Source organism: Schistocerca gregaria, chromosome 4 (assembly GCF_023897955.1).
Source record: "Schistocerca gregaria isolate iqSchGreg1 chromosome 4, iqSchGreg1.2, whole genome shotgun sequence".
NCBI classification, from domain to species: Eukaryota; Metazoa; Arthropoda; class Insecta; order Orthoptera; family Acrididae; genus Schistocerca; species Schistocerca gregaria.
The window spans coordinates 597643959-597657692 of NC_064923.1; the positions used below are offsets into that span (position 1 = coordinate 597643959).

Here is a 13734-nt window from a genome sequence, read left to right on the forward strand (position 1 = left end):
GCGCAAGTGCAGGAGCTGTTGGAACTAGAGGGCATTCGTTGCCCGTTTCCCCGACTTTAATCTCATCCAGCAAATATGGGATGCATTAGGGAGACGCATTGTATCCACCAACGACCGTCCAGCAACTCCCAACCGCGCTGCTGGAGGAGTGGAATGCCCGTCCACAGAAACTTCTTACCACACTTGTGGCCACCATGGGTGCACGTTGCAGATCATGGACTCCCGTTCGTGCTGATTACACACCATACAAAGAAACATGTCCCGCCGTTTGTGCTGTCCAGGTGCCGTCATGACGTCAGTGTAATTACTGTCTGTCAATAAAAGTGTCGTTTTTGTGCGTCTCATCACATATTTCATTGAGCTACATTTTACAGTAGTTCTTTCTATGTATGGTCCAAGTTTCATCAAGCTCTGTCACTTGGCAGTGACAGTGACACTTGACAGCAAGCTTCGCAGGGGAGCTTCTTTAAAGTTTGGAAGGTAGGAGGCGAGGTACTGGCAGAAGTAAAGCTGTGGGGAGGGGGCGTGAGTCGTGCTTGGGTAGCTCAGTTGGTAGAGCACTTGCCCGCGAAAGGCAAAGGTCCCGAGTTCGAGTCTCGGCCCGGCGCACAGTTTTAATCTGCCATTTCAGTAATGACATGCCGTGAACATAGTTACACGTGTTGGATCGTGACTTTTGCATCCCTTGAGAAATGTATCTGGATAGTACGACAACAATGAGGCTACTTACAGGTTGTTCCCGACCAGAGTTGAATTAATGTGTGATTGACCGCACTGTGTACCGTCTATCCGCTGTTGTCATACGCAATAGTAGACAGCTGTTGTCTCCGTCGGATGTGGTTTTCACTAAATGGAGTACTGGGGATGCTCTCTGAAGATGGCGCCATTTGTCAGAACCAACACCTGCTCCACTTCGAAGGTGAAGTGTTTATTGCATCTATTATCCTTGCGCTGGTCGCTGTCAGATGTGATAAATCGCCTATGTTTCTTCATCCTGCCCTCGACTGGCACACCTACACAGTAGCTATCTGTAATTCATTTTCTGTGAGTTTAAATGAGAACTTCCAAACTGCCGTAACGTGTCCAATATAGGGTACGCAAATTTCCAGTATCACTTTCCATCTTCCTATTAACGAATGGTCTGCGGGATGGCGACTGTCGATTCCCTTCAGGAGAAGTGCGAATTTCTGTAGTGTTACTGTAATGATCTCCAGTTAAGAAGAACTCGAGAGGAAGGGATATGACGCGTCCTGGAATGTACCAAGCAGTTATCCAAGTACGATTTTCTTCTTGACTCTCACATTGCGTATTGCTGACCAATTCTGTGATGCACCAGTGGCACATAAATAAACCAGCGACGACGAGTGAAAAGTATCACCGCAATCAGACACAAAATACTACACACTGATCACCAACTACCCTGTCTCTTCTACCGTGTGGCGTCATTCGGATGCGTTACGGTAGAGTATAGGGTCAGCACACCACTCTTCCAGCCGTTTTATATGCTCTTTAGACCTCGTAGGCCGCTACTCCTGATTCAAGTAGCTCCTCAGTTTGTAAAACTAAAACCCAGTGCCTCATGTATTTTCTGCTTCTCACTTTCTTGAGATTATAACCTTTCCTTGTAAATGCATGTATTAATGAATTTGTCAGTAATTAGTGTTTATGAAAATGTAATTTATGTTGACAGGATAGAAAAAATTACTAATATCAAATCATTGTAGTAAACATACTGTCCATGTCAGGGATGTTTTTATTGTACAAAGCACAGACAATATCTTTCATGTAACAATAACGTCGTTGGCTGGAATGCACGCAGTCATAGAGGGAAAGGCAAAGAAGTAGTTGCGAAACATCTGTGGTGTTGTTCATACAATTAGGCTTTCACGGCCGGCGTTGTCTTCAGTTGAAACTTCCGGGCTGAAAGGCCGTGGTCGATGTATAAAATTTCCACCTGACGTTTCGTCTCCATCTGCGGGCGGCATCTTCTGACGTTGTCCGGTTACTGCCACTGAGGCTCCAGGTACTCTCGCATTTACAGAGCGCATAGAGGGCACCACCATTCGTCACGTGATGCCAACGGTGTGCCTATCTTTGGAGGGTGTCATCATTCACTATTAAGAGTAATCGATTGTCATTCTGCTGGCGCATCGTCGACATCCATATTTTGTCCAACTTTAAAACTTCCTCTTTTCTATTAAAATTGTTGTGGTGTTTGTGAATTTCTGTTGGTTCTCTATACATGCGCGCATTATAATATAATGTTCGTGCTAGAACGCTTGTCTCATTAAATTTAGTTTCGTGATTGCCACCTTGAAAAACATGCTCAGCTACGGCCGATTTTTCGATGTGTCCTAAGCGACAGTTTCTTTTCGTTGCTCCAATATATACTTGTCCACAACTGCATGGAATTTTGCAGACCCCAAGTGTTGCTAGGCGACGTCGGGAGTCTTTTGCAGTTCTTAAATATTCCTTGGTGGGTCAGAAGATTGTTTCGACCTCTTACTTGGCCAGTACTTTCCCGATACGGTCTGTGACCTTATTAATGAACGGTAAGAAAACTTTTCCAGTAGGTGACAGTTGTTGCTTTGGACTTCTGGCTTCTTTTCTTCTTTGACGGAGGGCTCGATCAATTTCCTTGCTGGTATATCCGTTGTTCATGATGGCTGACCGTAGGTGATTCAGTTCATCTTGTAAGTAAGCCTGCTCGCAAATTTTGTTGGCTCTATCCACCAAGGTTTTCATGAGACCTCTTTTTTGCCTAGGATGATGGTTAGATTCCTAGTGGAGGTATCGATCCGTGTGAGTGTTCTTTCTATATACCCTGTAGCTCAGCGTCCCATCCACCCGTTTAATTACCAACACATCCAGGAAATTGAGTCTACCGTTGCTCTCTTTCTCCATCGTCAACTGTATCTTCGGGTTAATGCCGTTCAGGTGTACCAAGAAGATATCCAACTCTTCCTCGCCATGAGTCCACACTACAAAAGTGTCATCAACATAGCGGTCCCATTTAGCCGGCTTTTTACTGGCAGTCTGCAGCGCTCGCTCTTCGAAGATCTCCATAAATAAATTGGCAACAGTTGAGCTGAGAGGGCTTCCCATCGCCATCCCGTCGATCTGTTCGTAAAACTCGTTGTTATACTGGAAGTAAGTTGTCGTCAGGCAGTGTTTAAATAAAGCCAATATGTCAGTCGTAAAAATATATGCTACATATGAAATAGCTTCGTTTACAGGCACCATGGTAAACAATGACATTACATCGAAGCTCACAAGAATATCACTTGGGCTGACGTTAATCTCCCTCAGTTTTTCAATAAGATGTGCCAAGTTTTTTAATGTAACTGCCGGTTCTGCCTACATGTGGTTGCAGCAAGCAGGCGAGATACCTGGCCACCTCTTGTGCTGGAGATCCTATGGCACTCACAATCGGTCTGAACGGGACCTGTGGTTTATGTGCATTTGGGAGTCCGTAAAGTCTGGGTGGATAAGCTTCTGTTTTGCAGAGTTGTTTTTTACCATCCGAAGAAAGACAAGAGGTTGGTTGGTTGGTTTTTGGGGAAGGATACCAGACAGCGAGGTCATCGGTCTCATCGGATTAGAGAAGGACGGAGAAGGAAGTCGGTCGTGCCCTTTGAAAGGAACCATCCCGGGATTTGCCTGGAGCGATTTAGGGAAATCATGGAAAACCTAAATCAGGATGGCCGGACGCGGGATTGAACCGTCGTCCTCCCGAATGCGAGTCCAGTGTCTAACCACTGCGCCACCTCGCTCGGTAAGAAACAGAAGATTTTTTCACCAGTTGATTGGTATTTCTCAAACTTTTGGTTGTAGAATCCTTCTGAAGCTTTTTGTACGTAGTGGCATCCAAAAGGTTACTAACTTCTTGTGATAATCTTCGGTGTTCAGCACAACCGTAGCATTTCCTTTATCAGCCGCAAGTGCAATAATGCGTCGTGTCTAGGCAGTGTGTTGTTCCCCTTATTTGGCAGACAGGCTGTTTGCATGGTCAGCGGTTGAGGTGGCTGCAATATTAATTGTACTAAGGCTGACTTCGTGTCCGATTCTCTCCAACTGGAATCTCCTGCAATTAGATAGCGTTCTGCACTCTTAACCTCTAGTTAACAATAAGAAACTGTACCTAATTAAAGGTGTGGTGGTCGACTGGTGGCCTAAGTACTTTGCTAAACATTGGAGGATTGAACAGTGGAATTACGTTGTGTGGAGTGACGAATCACGGTACGCAATGTGGCGACCCGATGTCAGGGTGAACTTCAGCTACCAGCGCGTATAGTGCCAACAGTCAAATTCGGAGGCGGTGGTGTCATGGAGGGGGCTTGCACCCCTTGTTGTTTTTCGTGGCACTATCACAGCTCAGACCTACATTGGTGTAGGTAGCACCTTCTTGTTTCCCACTGTTGAAGAGCAATTCGAGGGATGGCGATTGCATCTTTCAAAACGATCGAGCATCTGTTCATAATGCACGGCCTGTGGCGGAGTGGTTACACGACAATAACATACCTGGAATGGACTGGCCTGCACAGAGTCCTGACCTCAATCCTAAGAACACCTTTGCGATATTTTGGAACCCCGACATCGTGCCAGTCCTCATCGATAGACATCGATACCTCTCCTCAGTGAAGCACTCAATGAAGAATTGGCTGCCATTCCCCAAGAAACCTTCCAGCTGGTGATTGAACGTATGCCAGTGAGAGTGGAAGGTGTCATCAAGGCTAAGGGTGGACCAACACCATAGTGATTTTCAGCATTACCGATGGAGGGCACCAGGAACTTTTAAGTCATTTTCAGTCAGGTGTCCGGATACTTTTGATCAAATAGTGTATACAAGGAGGATGCATTAGCGGGGCCATCATTGTACGCAGGTGATTCATTTGAAAACGGTTTCCAGTGTGATTATGACCACAAGACGGGAATAGACAGATTTTGAACGCGGAATGGTAGTTGGAACTAGACCTATGGGACATTCCGTTGGGGATATCGTTAGGGAATTCAGTATTCCAAAATCCACAGTGTCAAGAATGTGCCGACAATACTAAATTTCAGGCTTTACCGCGCACCATGGAAAACGTAGTAGTCGACGACAAAGAGCAGCGGCGTTTGCGTGGGGTTGTGTGGGCAGGCAGACAAACTACAATACTTGAAATAGCCGCAGTAATCAATGTATGACGTACGGCGAACGTATCCGTTAGGACAGTATGTCTATATCTGGAGTTAATGAGCTATGGCAGCAGACGACCGACGTGAGTGTCTTTGCTAACAGCACGACATCGCCTGCAGAGCCTCTCCTGGGCTCGTGACCATATCTGATGGACCCTAGAAGGCAGGAAACCCGTTGTCTGACCAGATGAGTCTCGATTTCAGGTGTTATGAGCTGATAGTATGATTCGAATGTGGCACAGACCTCACGAAGTCATGGGCTCAACTTGTCGACAAGGCAGAGACAGAAGTAAAACTTCTGACAGCAAAGATCACTATTGGGCAGCATTTATTGTGATGACCGGTTCCAGCAAACGCCGTTGCCATCATCCGGTCTTCTGCTGCATATTTCTCTGCATTCACTGCAGAAGATCTGATTATGGCAACGCATAGTTTTCTGGAACAGGTAATCACAATGTGCGATAGTGATCTTGGCTGTTTGAAGCTGTAGTTCTGTTTCTGCACTAATCTAGATAGTGCCCTAACTTGACAATGCAATGCATCTATTGTCAACAAGGAACTGTGAAAGCTGCTGGTGGCTTCATAATGGTGTGGGCTGTGCTTATGTAGAATGGGCTAGGTTCTCTGGTCCTACTTAACCAATCATTTATTGGAAATGGTTATGTTCGATTACCTAGAAACCATTTGCAGCTATTCATGGAATTCATGTTCCCAAACAGCGAAGGAATTTTTTATGGATAACAATGCGCCATGTCAGCGGGCCGAGCGATTGGTTTGAAGAACATTCTGGACAATTCGAGCCAATGGTTTGGCCAACCAGATCGCCCGACATGAATCCATCGAACAGTTTTGTGACTTGATCAAGAGATCAGTTCGTGCACAAAATCCTACCCCGGCAACACTTCTAAATTATGAACAGCTATAGAGGGAGCATGGCTTAATATTTCTGCAGGGAACTTCCAACAACTTCTTGCGTCCATGCCACATCCAGCATATGTACTACACCCGGCAAAACGAGGTCCGACACGATATTATGAGATATCTCATGACTTTTGTCATATCTTTGACATGTACGTTATATGTTGCTTTCGAGAGGCTGAGTGCACCCCATCCTAGTCCGATCACAAACATATATCTAAGATGTCACCGGGAAATGAATCTGGTTCTAGAAGGCAATGAGAAAAGCGGCAGTGAGATTTTTAGGGGAAGAATTAAGTGTGTATTGAAAGGATAGGCTAGTGCGAAATACAGATGGTGTATTTGTCGCAGTAGACAAGAAACTCAGTCCACTGAGACAGAAATTGAAGCATTATGCGAGATTGTTTAGGCAAGCCCATTATCAAAGTTTGGTGTAAACTACACAGTATTCTTTTATCGGCCTCCTGACTAACCGCCAATGTAACTGAAAACTCTAGAGAAAATCTCATTTCGCTAGTACGTAAGTTCCCAGTCATACAGTTATGAAATTGTAATCGTCCAATAATTGACTGCGAAAATTACAGTTTTGTAAGTCGTGGCTATAACAAGATGTTCTGCGAAAAAATAGTGAATGCCTTCTTTTTAAACTGCTTAGAGCAGATATTTTGCAAGCCCACTCATGATGAAAAAATACTGGATCTACTGACAACGCACAGACCTAATCTGTTTGACGATGTCCGCATTGAAACTTTTATCAGTGACTATGAGGCAGTTGTAGGAACAATGATTACCAATCTACAAATGCAAGGATTTCTAAGTACAGTAAACTAGATAAAGAATCAGTAGTTTCTTATCTCCATCAGGACCTGACACTCTTAGCTCAGGAGGAGCATGAAGAGGGGACTATGGCTCAAGTCTAAAGATAGTTGACCATGCACTGGATAGATGTGTGCTCAGTTGAACAACTTGTGTTGGGAGGGACTCTCCATGGAATACAGTCACTGAAAAGAAGCTTCCAAACAAGGTCTAAAACAAGGCATAGGTAAATAAATAGAGAGGTACTGAATGATACACGCTTAGTTGACAAGGAAGGAATGCGTGAAACCTTCAGCGTCTACCGTAACAGAATACTGTAGAAAAATCTTTCACAAAAGTCAGTGACTAGCTCTTGTGACAGAAACTGAAATTGAGAGTAGAAAAACGAAAGCAGACACGCTTAAGACCTTTTTCAAGTGTTATTTGGTAAACGGAAGCCTGGAAGTATTGCCCCAATTTTATTCTAGCCTCTGTAATGTAGATACTAGAGTCAGTGGTGGTCGAGAAAAAATTGGAAAAAATTGAGCAGAGCTCCAGTACCCGATGAAATCCCTATCTCATTCTACACTGAATTTGCTGCTAAGATATCCTCTGTTTTAAAAATAATATACAGTAGATTCTACCGTGCCTAATAGTTGGAAAGAACATCAGATACCATCCATCTGCCAGAAAGCTAGCAAAAGTTGCCGACAAAACTGCTGTCCTCTATCCTTGGCTTTCATTTGGTGTAGCATCTTTGAACCTACTATGACCTCTAACAGAATGATCTTCTCGATGCCAACCACCACGGATCTCGAAAATATCCATCATGTGAAACCCAATTCGCACTTTTCTCACATGAGAAAAGAGAAATGTAGTGTCCCCCTGAATAGGTCAGGCGTGCACTACACGCCGGAAGCGGCTACAAGGGTAGCGGAGTACGTGTGGAGTGCACATGGGGTTTTTTTACGTTAGAGAATTCCCTCCCTAGACCCGACAAGACGCCTCCTGAGACGTGGCAAGGTAGGAGTAGGCAAAATGCAACAGGGAATAACAATATTAATGTGCTAATAGTAAACTGCAGGAGCGTCTATAGAAAGGTCCCAGAATTGCTCTCATTAATAAACGGTCACAACGCCCGTATAGTACTAGGGACAGAAAGTTGGCTCAAACCAGACGTAAACAGTAATGAAATCCTAAACTCAGACTGGAATGTATACCGCAGAGACAGGCTGGACAGTGAAGGGGGAGGCGTGTTTATAGCGATAAGAAGTGCAATAGTATCGAAGGAAATTGACGGAGATCCGAAATGTGAAATGATTTGGGTGAAGGTCACGGTTAAAGCAGGCTCAGACATGGTAATTGGATGTCTCTATAGGCCCCCTGGCTCAGCAGCTGCTGTGGCTGAACACCTAAAGGATCATTTGGAAAATATTTCGAATAGATTTCCCAACCATGTTATAGTTCTGGGTGGAGATTTTAATTTGCCAGATATAGACTGGGAGACTCAAACGTTCATAACGGGTGGCAGGGACAAAGAATCTAGTGAATTTTTTTAAAGTGCTTTATCTGAAAACTACCTTGAGCAGTTAAACAGAGAACCGACTCGTGGCGATAACATATTAGACCTTCTGGTGAAAACCAGACCCGAACTATTTGAAACAGTTAACGCAGAACAGGGAATCAGCAATCATAAAGCGGTCACTGCATCGATGATTTCAGCCGTAAATATAAATATAAAAAAAGGTAGGAAGATTTTTCTGTTTAGCAAAAGTGACAAAAAGCTGATTACAGAGTACCTGACGGCTCAACACAAAAGTTTTATCTCAAGTACAGATAGTGTTGAGGATCAGTGCACAAAGTTCAAAACCATCGTGCAATATGCGTTAGATGAGTATGTGCCAAGCAAGATCGTAAGAGATGGAAAAGAGCCACCATGATACAACAACCGAGTTAGAAAACTGCTGCGGAAGCAAAGGGAACTTCACAGCAAACATAAACATAGCCAAAGCCTTGCAGACAAACAAAAATTACGCGAAGTGAAATGTAGTGTGAGGAGGGCTATGCGAGTGGCGTTCAATGAATTCGAAAGTAAAGTTCTATGTACTGACTTGGCAGAAAATCCTAAGAAATTTTGGTCTTATGTCAAAGCGGTAGGTGGATCAAAACAAAATGTCCAGACACACCAAAATGGTACTGAAACAGAGGATAACAGAGTAAAGGCCGAAATACTAAATGTCTTTTTCCAAAGATGTTTCACAAAGGAAGACTGCACAGTAGTTCCTTCTCTAGATTGTCGCACAGTTGACAAAATGGTAGATATCGAAATAGACGACAGAGGGATAGAGAAACAATTAAAATCGCTCAAAAGAGGAAAGGCCGCTGGACCTGATGGGATACCAGTTCGATTTTACACAGAGTACGCGAAGGAACTTGACCCCTTCTTGCAGCGGTGTACCGTAGGTCTCTAGAAGAGCGAAGCGTTCCAAAGGATTGGAAAAGGGCACAGGTCATCCCCGTTTTCAAGAAGGGACGTCGAACAGATGTGCAGAACTATAGACCTATATTTCTAACGTCGATCAGTTGTAGAATTTTGGAACACGTATTATGTTCAAGTATAATGACTTTTCTGGAGACTAGAAATTTACTCTGTAGGAATCACCATGGGTTTCGAAAAAGACGGTCGTGTGAAACCCAGCTCGCGCTATTCATCCACGAGATTCAGAGGCCCATAGACACGGGTTCACAGGTACATGCCGTGTTTCTTGACTTCCGCAAGGCGTTCGATACAGATCCCCACAGTCGTTTAATGAACAAAGTAAGAGCATATGGACTATCAGACCAATTGTGTGATTGGATTGAAGAGTTCCAAGATAACAGAACGCAGCATGTTATTCTCGATGGAGAGAAGTCTTCCGAAGTAAGAGTGACTTCAGGTGTGCCGCAGGGGACTGTCATATGACCGTTGCTATTCGCAATATACATAAATGACCTTGGGATGACATCGGAAGTTCACTGAGGCTTTTTGCAGATGATGCTGTTGTGTATCGAGAGGTTGTAACAATGGAAAATTGTACTGATATGCAGGAGGATCTGAAGCGAATTGACGCATGGTGCAGGGATTAGCAATTGAATCTCAATGTAGACAAGTGTAATGTACTGCGAATACATAGAAAGATAGATCCCTTACCATTTAGTTACAAAATAGCAGGTCAGCAACTGGAAGCAATTAATTACATAAATTATCTAGGAGTACGCATTAGGAGTGTTTTAAAATGGAATGATCATACGAAGTTGATCGTCGGTAAAGCAGATGCAAGACTGAGATTCATTGGAAGAATCCTAAGGAAATGAAATCCAAAAACAAAGGCAGTAGGTTACAGTACGCTTGTTCGCCCAGCTTGAATACTGCTCAGCAGTGTGGGATCCGTACCAGATAGGGTTGATGGAGGAGATAGAGAAGATCCAACGGAGTGCAGCGCGCTTCGTTACAGGATCATTTAGTAATTGCGAAAGCGTTACGGAGATGATAGATAAACTCCAGTGGAAGACTCTGCAGGAGAGACGCTCAGTAGCTCGGTACGGGCTTTTGTTAAAGTTTCGAGAACATACCTTCACCGAAAAGTCAAGCAGTATATTGCACCCTCCTATGTATATCTCGTGAAGAGAACATGAGGATAAAATCAGAGATATTAGAGCCCACACAGAAGCATACCGACAATCCTTCTTTCCACGAACAATACGAGACTGGAATAGAAGGGAGAACCGATAGAGGTACTCAGGATACCCTCCGCCACACACCGTCAGGTGGCTTGCGGAGTATGGATGTAGATGTAGATGTAGAACTTTAAAGTCATAGGTCAAGGCAGTGAGGTAGATGTATTATTTCTCGATTCCCGAAAACCTTTTGACACAGTACCACATCTACGCTTATTGGCGAAACTACGATCGTATGGAGTGTCAAGTGGAGTGTGCGACTGGATGAGGATTTCTGAGTAGGGAGGACGCAGCATGTCGTCTTATATGTAGAATCATCGACAGATGATGACAGGTGTATGCCACAGAAGTGTGTTGGGACCCTTGCTACTCATGATGTATATTAACGACCCTACACACAATATTTATAGTATTCTCAGTTCATTCAATTATCTAAAACGAAGTACTGTCGGAAAAATTTTCTGCAAATATGCAATCAGACTTTGATAGGATTTCCAACTGTCGCAAAGGTTGTAAACCTCTTTTAAATGCTCAGGAATGTGAAATTGTCCACTTAACAAAATGAAAAAATGTAATAGTTACTCGAGATTACAATATCAACGACACATAATTAGAATTATTGACCTCATACAAATGCCAGAGTGTAACAAGTTGCAGCGATATGAAATGGAATGATCTCGTAGTTTCAGTCGTAGGTAAAACAGGTGGCAGACTTCTTTCATTGACAGAATACTCTGAAAATGCAAACAGCGTACACAGAATGTTGCTTACAAAACCCTCGTGCGATCCATCCTAAAATACTGCTGAAGTGTGTTGGACCTGTATCAGGTAGGACTAACAGGGGAAATTGAACATGTGCAAAGAAGAGCAGCACCAAATGTCACAGGTTTCTCTGGATACGTGGGAGAATGACACGAAGATGCTGAAGAAACTGTAGTGGTAGACATCTGAAGATAAAATCAAACTATCATGAGAAAGCCCGCTACTCAACAACCAGCCGTAAGTGATGAATCTAGGAATATACTACAACCCCCTACATATCATTCCCGTAGGGATCGTAAAGACGTCATTAGACTAAATACAACGCGCACAGAGGCATTTAAGCAATATTTATCCCCACGCTCCATACACAAATGGAACGGGTAGTAGCCCTAATAACTGGTGCAGAGGGATGTACGGTCTGCCACGCATTTCACTGTTTGTAGCGTGTGGACACAGATTGTAGACATGTTGAAACGTCCCCTTAGAAAAATTATACATGACTGTGCTTAAACTGACACACAATATTTTTTAGCGCAACGCAATCTGACTTTCAATAATCCCTACAAAAGAGTGGCCCTGACTAACATTAACCTATATGTTTCACATATCACTTACCTCACAAAAATCTTCGTTACTCGAACTACTGCAATACAGCGAGCGCCACTACTGCCAGCTAAATAAAAGATTCAAACTACGGAAGGCACTAACTACTGATAGGCATAGTTAGCAAATGAAAGATTTTAATAGAGAACAAATAATGTATTTACCTTAATAGTCATAATATATATAGCAGTTCATGACATCCAGTCTTACAAATTTCAAAACTCCGCCATCTCTCTCCCCACATCCACCACTGCTGGCGGCTCACCTCCAACTGCGCAACGCTACGTGCTGTTCACATCCAGCTGCCCAACACTACAATGGCGAGTATTACAACAATGCCAACCAGCCTCTGACTGCACACAGCACAGCATACAGAGGGCTACGTGGCGTTACCAATATAAAAAACCTAAACAGCCTACTTACATAGCCCCATGCTCCCCACAAAAAATTTTACAAATTGTTATGGGCAATGGCCAATACAGATTTGAAAAAAAAATTCATAATTACAATAACAAACAAATGAAATGCACACACTTATCGATACAATGTTGGTCAAAAGCTAAAATGTTCTCACAGTCCATAAAGACAGTCCTGATCATTCATCACAGTAAAATTGCAGTGTTTTCTTTTTCTCAATGTCTGAGCAGTAAAAGAAAATGCACACGGAAGTAGTGGATTTCCATGAAGTCTTGAAGAAGTAGTGTTGTCCTTCCAACGGAAAGACAGTGCTGACTCTTGACATGCTGACAGGTAATAGGCCACAACAGAGCAAACCCACTGCAGAGTCATTCAAAGTTTTGAAGAATATTGGTAGGTAGGTCATCACAGAGTAGACCCACTGTAGTCCTGGTAGAGATTATGTTATTGGTGGGCCACCTAAGGTGCAGACCCAGTGCAGTCCTTGTAGAAATAATGGTATTGGTGGGCCATCAAATATGCAGACCAATTACAGTCCATGTAGAGAGGGCCAGCAGCCATCTGTTGCGACTGTGCAGGTGCACAACCACCATCGAAAAGTCTTGCAGAGAACATAGCAAGTCCATAAACCACCACTTGTGTACTCACAAAACTTTTTGCAATATCCTTAGAGCCAGCAATGCTGTTAACCAGTCCCTTGCTGAATTATCAACATACGTGCAGACACTATCAGTCCCTACTTCTCACAAATTGTCCATATACTATGACCAACAGAAATGTGTGCAGTGAAATGAATGCTTACAAGTTACTTAATTTGCTGAACTGATGTCAATTACAATATTATAACATGAGAATACAATAACAAAGGTACAAAATATATCATTAAAGAACATCACAATACAGATAAATTTGTAGTAGTACAGGCTTTACAAAAGAATAGAAATAAACAGATACATCAGTGTTACAGGAATTATGACATAAGTGAATATATAAAATAATGAGAATAATTTTCAAAACATGAATTTCACATATGAGCATTAAAATAGAACAAAATTAATAATTTACAAAGTAAATAACATATTATTAGAAAAATTCTACAACATAACTCGTATCAGCTAAACACTAAAGACAGGAAAAACACAAATATACAAGAGTACACAAACACATAGTCAGATAACACAAGGAAAGGACAGGGTTTGTTTTACTGCAGTATTTTGCAAACAAAACTTTCTTTACTTCTTGGAGATCTCCATTCGTTCGTCATTATTTCCAAAAAGTCCTATATATACCTGCTTTCTGTACTTTTTTCGTATACCTTCTCAATGCATTTCTTCCAGTTCATCG

The 13734-nt window shown here is 42.9% G+C and overlaps 1 non-coding gene across 1 annotated transcript; it reads left to right on the plus strand.

Moving 5' to 3' along the window:
• Positions 1 to 534: 534 nt before the first annotated feature.
• Positions 535 to 609, plus strand: Trnas-cga (transfer RNA serine (anticodon CGA)). The gene has a single exon. It is a non-coding gene; the product is annotated as a tRNA-Ser (tRNA).
• The last annotated feature ends 13125 nt before the right edge of the window (positions 610 to 13734 follow it).